The following is a 9,101-nucleotide window of genomic DNA, read 5'->3' on the forward strand; positions in this document are numbered from 1 at the left end:
CAGGCTTGGCCGGAGACTGGAGAACAAAACATGTCAAGTAATCGTGCAGTTCATGAAACACATTCACCGTGACAACATCTGGAGAGGATCGTTCAAACACAAGGTGTGTGAGGAGCTGCAGATTTGCTTTGTGGAAGATTTGACCCAAGGGGACAAACTCGCCCGAGACACACTGTGGCCCATCATAGAAAAGGCAAGGAAAGCAGGGGAAAAGGCCAGCTTCAGGGGTTCGTTCATTCGCCTTCGTAGCTGGCAAAAGACTTTATGCAACTACAGGAGAAGGCTGAAAGAGGAAAAAGACTACAATGGGTAAATGCTCAAAACTGAAAGACTGTTGAAAATCCGTTTGCTGTTTTGCTAACTGTTAAAACCAACTAGTTCACAGTCCAGTGCATCACACTCTAATTAAGCTACATTTCTACATAGCTAAAAAATTCAGTTCTATTTTTAGGTTTAAGTGGTTCTAAATTTGTTTTCTTTAAAAACTCAACTTTTATTCATTTCATTAAATGCAAATGATCTTCAGGATAGGGTCAAGAGAAAAGCAGCTTTTCTTTATTGCAAGGGTCAGAAAGCTAATATTTACTTTCTTCAAGAAACACACGTTTTCAACTACTGCTGATGAAAAGTTTTGCATTAACCAGTGGGGTGAACAAAAATTATCACAGTCATGATAATTCAAGATCAGCTGGGGTGGCTATCTTAATGAATAACTGCCCAGGGTCAGTTATTACAGTCAAATCTGATGAGGTTGGTCACTGGATAGTCATGGTCATAAATATTGACAACTGTTTTGCAATCTTAGCTAACATATATGGTTATAAATTTACTCAAAATAAGGAATTACTTTTAAATATATCAGACATTGTATTAGATCTTAAATGACTTTACCCAACAGAGAACATTGTAACAGGTGGTGATTTTAATATTACACCAGACGATTGGTTGGATCGATTCCCAAGTAAATATAATGACCATCACTATAATGATATTATCCTGGCTTTTTGTAGTGAACTTTAGTTAGAAGATGTTTGGAGAGAAAAGAATGGAAACATACAAAATTTTTCTTGGTTTAAGCCAAATGGTCATTCAAATCTAGAATTGATTTCTGGCTAGTTAATAATAATAATAAATCAATCTTATAGAGCACTTTTCTAACACTCAAAGTCGCTTTACAATAAACGGGGTGAAACAAGACAACAGATAAACATAGCACAAACATAGGGGTGGATGGGAAGGGGGGCTACGAGAGGGAGAAGCGGCAGCCACACACGACGCCAGCAGTACTCTCCGATTTAAACAGATACAAAAGGCCAAGGAAAACAATAACAACAACAACAACAGCACTGTGGACATTGAGTTTCTGTAGGGGTTTACTCCCGTAGCCTATTCCTCTCCCGAGGTAACCACTAGGCAGTGACACTATTTAACCCATACATGGACGGGGTGGTTCGTGGGCTTCAGGGAATAACCACACACCGGTGGGCCTGCGTACCGCACTTCTAGGGGTCAGACCTCCTCCGAGTCCCTTGTAGTTCAGCCAGGGTCCAAGGTGTACCCAGTTATGTTGTGCCTCCTCGTGGCGACACACAACATAGGGCTTGCTGTTGGAGAGGCTACTATGTACTGGCAGGGAGAGACTTACGTGCTCGGCTCTCCTGTTCGCATTTCTGCTATCCAGCCATGAATAGCAGAATCAAACTTCCCACCTGACTCATGATCATTTTTGCATGCACTGAACTCCTGTCTCCACCCATCCTACCTCATGGAATGCGAACCACCTGTCATACACTGCCTGCGAGTGTGCACATCTAAAAGTGTTTTTGTGCATTAAAACATACTCGTTGGCTAGGACAGCAGCCTCCGCAGCAGTCTTAACTATATGCTCATTAATGTGGGTGGCTATGTAGCCAGGGACTGGGTCTTTGAACAGTTCTAACACAATAAGATCATCCAAGCCCTCAAACGTTTCCACTTCAAAAACGACGCACCACCGGTGAAAATGAGCGGCTAGATCCCTAGTGAACTCACCATACATCTGCTGATCTCCTTTTCTCCATGTCCTAAACTGCTGCCGGTAAGTCTCGGGCACCAGTTGATACGCCCTTAACACAGCGGACTTCACTTTATCATAGCTACGACTATCGACTGAACTGAGAGCAGCATATGCCTCTTGTGCTTTACCAGTCAAGATGCACTGCAATAACAAAGGGCGCTCCGCATCAGGCCACTGCCTAGCATCAGCAATGTGCTCAAAGAGGGAAAAAAGGTGTCTGGATCCCGTTCACTGAACGGTGGGACAACATGCAAATTGCTGGCATCAAACCAGTCTGGAGAATCACCAGGAGATATATGAAAGTCCATACTTGAATCACCTGTCATTCTGCCTGTCTTAATTAAATGCAGTTTAGCATGTTGCAGCTCTTACTTTGCTTGCTCTAATTTCAACTCAGCTTCATGTTTTTTACTCTAGCTGCAATGTGTAGACAAGCAATAACAGATGGCAGGTACCCTACTACTACTATTGACTGCTCCTGTTAGGGGCCGCCACAGCTGATCATCCGCTTCCATCTCTTCCGGTCCTCTGCATCTTCCTCTGTCATGTCAGCCACCTGCATGTCCTCCCTCACCACATCCATAAACCTCCTCTTTGGCCTCTCTCTTTTCCTCTTCCTTGGCAGCTCCATATTCAGCATCCTTCTCCCAATATACCCAGCATCTCTCTTCCACACATGTCCAAACCATCTCATTCTTGCCTCTCTTGTTTTGTCTCCAAATTGTCTAACCTGAGCTGTCCCTCTAATATAATCCGTTCCTAATCATGTCCTTCATCACTCCCAATGAAAATTTTTGCATCTTCAACTCTGATATGTCATCTGCATTATCAATAGAAGACCTGTTAATATTCAGCTGTGACAAAATATTATATTTTGCTCTTCGCTTTTCTAATTTAAAAAAAATAAAAAGCTGACATTTGCTCTCCATGTTCCAGCCATTTTCAACCTGGATCTTACAAAGGCTCCCTCAGCCCTCTCTATACAAGTCATCATTCTGGTGGCAAATCAGTAAGGGAAGTAATTTCAGAAACCACCTTCTCTTCCATGGCGTGTCGGCCTTTGGCATAGTCACTTCCATACCGCCTTAAATATTTACCACTTTAATATTTTAGGAGCGCCCAATTACAACCAAACAATCCCTCAGTTTGTGCTTTATTCCAGTAAAAGGTAATAATCTGCCGCTCTGGTGGCCGATCGGAATAAACCGCCGTTCTTGCAGTCCGCTCGTCATGTGGCTGGGAGGTTCGTATCCCAGACTCGCCGTAACTGGTCACGGCCAGAGCGTCCGCACGGGGTAAGGCATTCATTAGGCCACCCTTACCCGAGGGATAGTGGGTGTAGATCGGTGTAGTGTTCGGGGACTCGTCGTTCTCCAGCGACCCCTCTGGCCCACCCGGGCGCCTGCAGCCAAGCAACTGAAAGCATTCTCCCTACGCCTCCTTCGCGGCCTGAAGGTAATGCAATCCATGCGAGGCTTCAGCGTGTAAAATAGCGAGAGCAGCCGACACGAGTTTGAAGGAAGCTGGTGTAACGACTATCTCCTTCCTGTGGAAACGTGAGCCAGGGGAGTTATTCGACAGGAGTTCCGGCCATATGCCATTGGGTTAATCGGATGGGATAAGGGGAACAACTAGAAATACATTTTAAGAAAAAAAAGGTAATAATATGTTCCAATTCCATTTTAACAATAGCATGTATTAGCAGAGTTATTGATTTTCCAGAAAGAGCAACCTCTTATACTATCATAATCAGACATAAGTCTGACATTAATGTAGATGGCTATGTGGTCGTAAGTGGAGTTGCCATCACCTTGACTGTACACAAATCTTTAGACAAGTACATTTGAAGGCCGATGATTGGTGTTAACGTCACTGGCTAATAGTGCATGGTGCGTACAGATCCACACGGTGCGTACAGGATTACAGCTGCCGGTGCCACTGGTTCCTAATCCTGTCCTTCTTCATCACTCCCAATGAAAATCTTAGCATCTTCAACCGTTTCTTCAGCCGTTTCTCAGCATCAATACACACAGAGGTCTCTATGTATGCAACCGCTTGCCATATGGGGTCGCTAGCGCGCCTGCTATTTTCCAGCGCACTATGGATGAAGTATTACAAGGGCTTGATGGCGTGGTATGCTACTTAGATAATATTTTGATAACAGGAACAGATACCACTGCACATCTGCACAATCTTAAACAAGTGTTACAGAGTCTGGAAGAACATGGGTTTAGGCTTAACAAAGAGAAATGTGCCTTCTTTCGGAACAGTGTGGCCTACCTCAGGCATGTAATTGATGCCGAGGGTGTGCGCCCAATTAAAGAGAAAACTGAGGCTATTGACAAAGTTCCTGTGCCGAAAAATGTGACAGAATTGAGGTCGTACTTAGCCATGCTCAATTACTATGGCAATTTATAACAAACCTGTCCAGTGAGATTAAGCCAATGACTGTGCTCCTACATAAAGATAAAGAGTGGGACTGGACAAGAAAATGTCAAGAGGCGTTTGAGCGTACTAAAGCACAGCTTGTAGCCGTGCCAGTGCTTACACATTATGATCCTAAACTGCCTGTAATTTTGGCATGTGATGCTTCGCCTTACGGCATAGGTGCCGTGATTTCGCATCAGTTTCCAGACAACAGTGAGAAACCTATAGCCTACGTGTCTAGGACACTCACTAAAACAGAAGTAAACTATTCTCAGATAGAGAAAGAAGCACTTAGTAGCATCTTTGGGGTGACCAAGTTTAATGACTATCTGTATGGACGAAAGTTTACTCTGCTTACAGACCACAAACCATTCCTAAAGATACTAGGGCCCAAAACTGGAGTGCCTACATTGGCAGCAGCTAGGCTACAGAGGTGGTCATTCATTTTAGCAGCATACCAGTATGACATACGTTACAAGTCATCCTTACAACATGCAAATGCAGATGCATTATCGCGTTTACCACTACAGACTCAAGAGGCAGACTCAGATTATAGTTCTGTGTTTAGGGTCTCATTCTTGAATAAAATGCCAGTGTCCTCACAAGAGATTGCAAAACAGACAAAGACTGATGCCGTACTACAGAAAGTGAAGCACTTCACATTGAATGGTTAGCCAAAGCATTTGAATGAAGATGAGTTAAGGCCATACTTCATAAGAAACACTGAACTGACTGTTGAATCTGACTGTGTGATGTGGGGTTTCCGGGTAATCATACCAGAGGTGTTAAGACCACAGATGTTAAGTGAATTGCATGAAAATCACCAGGGAATGGTAAAGATGAAGGCATTAGCGCTGCATGCGCAGACCGAAAACATACTGCGCATGCGCAACTTTACGCGTGCACGTGACCAGCAGATGGCGCTGTAAATTCGTTTATTTCAATAAATGTGCATTGATAAATTAAGTTTAATAAACGTTTAAGTTTACGCGCGTGCATGCGCACACGCATGTGCACATGAACGGCAGAGGACGCTTTAGCTTCATTTATTACGTTCATTTAGGTTTAAACTTGGATAAATGAACGTAATAAATACTGAAACCTAGTTTCAGCTTGAACTCAGTTCAAGTTGAAAGGTTGTCTCTTTTTACCTTTAAAGCTTCAGAGAATAAAAATAAATTAATAAAGCGTAATATGTTAAGTTTGTTTATTTATTTATTAGCAGGTTCGCACGGCGTACGACGTTGCCCTGAGATGTGCATGCGCGCGGAGTAGCTGGGGCAAGATGGCCGACCGGGTTGTGTCTAGTTATTTTTATTTATTTATTTAATTTTATTTTTTTACTTTTTATTAATCAAAATAAGTACAATTCAAAGAATACAATGCACAATGAACAGATGTACAATAATGCAATGAACAGCAGGATACAAAGAAAATAAAGCATACTCCAAAAGGAAAAAAACAAAAAGCAAGGGTTGTGTAAAAAAAAAATAGTATAAACTGGGGGGGGGGGCTCAGTACAGTATTTTCAGGAAGACAAAATAGTTTCAAAAATGTTTCTAGTTTTGATGGATTTACTAAATTTGAGAGTATCTAAATATTGGTCAAAAATGGCTCTGAAGATAAAGAAATTGGGTTTACGGGCAGAAAATGTGCTGGTATGGATACGATATTTACCAAAAATTAAAAGAAGATTAATCATATGTAAAAATTGGACATTATCAAGGTCATCTTTAGTTACTCCGAATAAGACATGCTCCATTTTCACATTGAAGTTAGTGATTTTCCTATGTTTAAAGTTATTAACATCAGTCCAGAAGACACCGCTATATGTACATTCCCAGAAAAAACGAGTTAAGGATTCATCCTCATTTCTACAAAAGCTACAGCTAACATCAGTATCAATCCTATATCTAGAAAAGCAGGTCTTAACAGGGTAGCAACGGTGCATTATTTTGAATGACACTTGCTTCACTTTGTTAGTTAACAAGTATTTTTTTTGAGAAGCCATGACCATTCCACTGAATGTTGTCAAATATGTTATTCCAAAAGAAAACAGCAGAGGGAGTAGTAACTGCTTCCCTAAGAATAATATTCCTTATGCGCTGGTTAGTAGCTTTGACACACAAGGACATCCAGCATCAATATAAATGTTAACAGGGTCTAAGGAAGGACTCACACAAACATCTCCTTTGAGCGCAGATGATAATAACATTTTGGCTCCAGAAGGGATTGCATCGAACACAATGGCATAATCCTTTGGACTGACAGGAAAATTATACATGTTAAGGAATGTTTCATATGTGAGTAGATGGCCTGCTGAGTTGAATAGTTGACTAACAAAGTATTCCTCTGTCAAACCACCTCTTATTGAACAGAGTCTTATTCTTAAAACGTATGTCAGAATTGTTCCATATAAAATATTTATGAGGAGAATAGTTATGCTTATACATGAATGACCAGCTTAAGAGCATTTGTTTATGAAAAGTTGAAAGTTTCAGTGGAATCTTGGAAATATCATAGTTGCATCTTAACAAAAAAGGGTAGACCACTAACAGAGTTAGAAACATAGGATGGTATAAAATTCCAGATTGAGGATGAATTCTTGAGATAGGCTTTGATCCAGTTTATCTTAAAGGTCACATTAAAAGTAGAGAAATCTAATGCATTGATACCACCAGAGCATGGTTTATTCATCAACACACTCTTTTTTATTAGGTGAGGTTTCTTCTTCCAAATAAAATTAAATAAAAGTTTGTCTATTTTACTACAGTAATTGTCACTCCCTCCAGGAATTAGACCAGACCGTGAGTTCTCTGCCACAGATGGATTTATTTGTCCACCGCTTTTCGTCCTTAAATCCACCGCTTTTCATCCTTAAATCCACCGCTTTTCGCCCTTAAATCCACCGTCAAACTCGCTGGCTGCACCAACCTCGAGGGAATGAGTCCACTTAAGTATAAATAAATAAAACCTTCGAAGGAATGAACACAGAAATAAAAACTCCCGACTTTAAATGGCGTACAAAACCTCTTACACCTGTCGACTTCTTAGAGGAAAACTGTGCCACATGGCAAACATCACGTGCAACAACAATATATGTCCCCTGTGCAACACAAACTGCACACACAGTTCCCGTACAGCTCCAATACAAACAAAATCAAAATGCACGAAAATAAATCATAAATAATGTGAGAAAACAAAATATGTATCAAATACTGACATAAATAATATTTATGGCAGTTAAACTCCCACCAAATCACAGTTATGGTGATTTCACTTCACAATTTCACGTTTACATCACACTTTCAGGTCACAAAGTTCAGTTTCACACAATGAACTCAAAGAACAACCATGACACTTATTCTGCTTCAAGAAGTAGAACAGTCTTTTGTACAGGTCGATCAAGATAGACTGGCTTAGTGATGCGTTTTCCCTTGTTGTCTAAGGTCGAGTCACTCATTAACAGTTTCACCTTTCTGACTCTTCCATCAGTGATGGGATACACCTCTGTTATTCTTGCCAATCTCCATTGATTCCGTGGAGAACAGTCCTCACAGAGGATGACAATGTCGTTAACTTTTGAATTTCTCTTATCCTTTTGCCATATTTGTCTTTGCTGAAGAATAAGGAGGTATTCCTTCTTCCACCTGGTCCAGAATTAATTTGCCAAGAACTGCACCTGACGCCATCTTTTGCGTAGATATAGATCCTGACTCACAAACTGACCAGGAGGGGGCGATATCATGCTGGATTTCATCATGAGGATGTGGTTAGGAGTGAGGGGTTCAAGGCTTGTTGGATCATTCAAGTGCTCTGTAGTCAGCGGTCTGCTATTTATAATAGCCATCACTTCATACAGAAAGGTTCTGAGAGGCACTGTCAAGTCTTTTAGCAGACTGATCAAGGATTGCTGTTAGAACACTTCTGATCGTCCTTATGTCTTTCCCATACACCTCCCATGTGGCTTGATGATGGGGTGTTCATTATGAACTCACATCCATGTTCTTTCAACTGTTCATGATCCAGATACTTCATTAGATTCATGAACTCTCCCTTTGCGCCTACAAAGTTGGTGCCTTGATCGCATCTCAACTGTCTCACATGTCCATGCTCAACATAAAAATTCTTTTAAAATTGATGGCGGAGACACTAGATCACCTTTCTCCCACCATAAGAACCTTAGGTAATCTTGGTCTTCAGGTCTTACGTGGAACTGATGAAACATTTGTTCCACGTCGCACATAACAGCAACTGGGCCCTTGCGAAATCAACAAAGAACTCCCATCAAGGTGTTTGTGAGCTCTGGCCCAGTGAGAAGGTGGTCATTTAATGATGTGTCTTGGAACCATGCTGAACAATCGAAGACAACACATATCTCCCCAAGCTTGTGTGGGTGGTATACCCCATGATGGGGAATGTACCAGACTGGTTGATTGTTACGTTCCTCATCTGGGACCTTCTCTGCATCGCCACGGGCGATAATGTCTTCCATGAAGTTCACATAGTCTGAATAGTATTTCTGCTCTCTCTTGAATTTGCGTTCCAAGCCCTTTAGCAGCTGAACAGCGCATGACTTATTATTGGGTAGATTTGGTCTGTCTTGTTTGAAAGGTAA

Source organism: Lampris incognitus, chromosome 4 (assembly GCF_029633865.1).
Source record: "Lampris incognitus isolate fLamInc1 chromosome 4, fLamInc1.hap2, whole genome shotgun sequence".
NCBI classification, from domain to species: domain Eukaryota; kingdom Metazoa; phylum Chordata; class Actinopteri; order Lampriformes; family Lampridae; genus Lampris; species Lampris incognitus.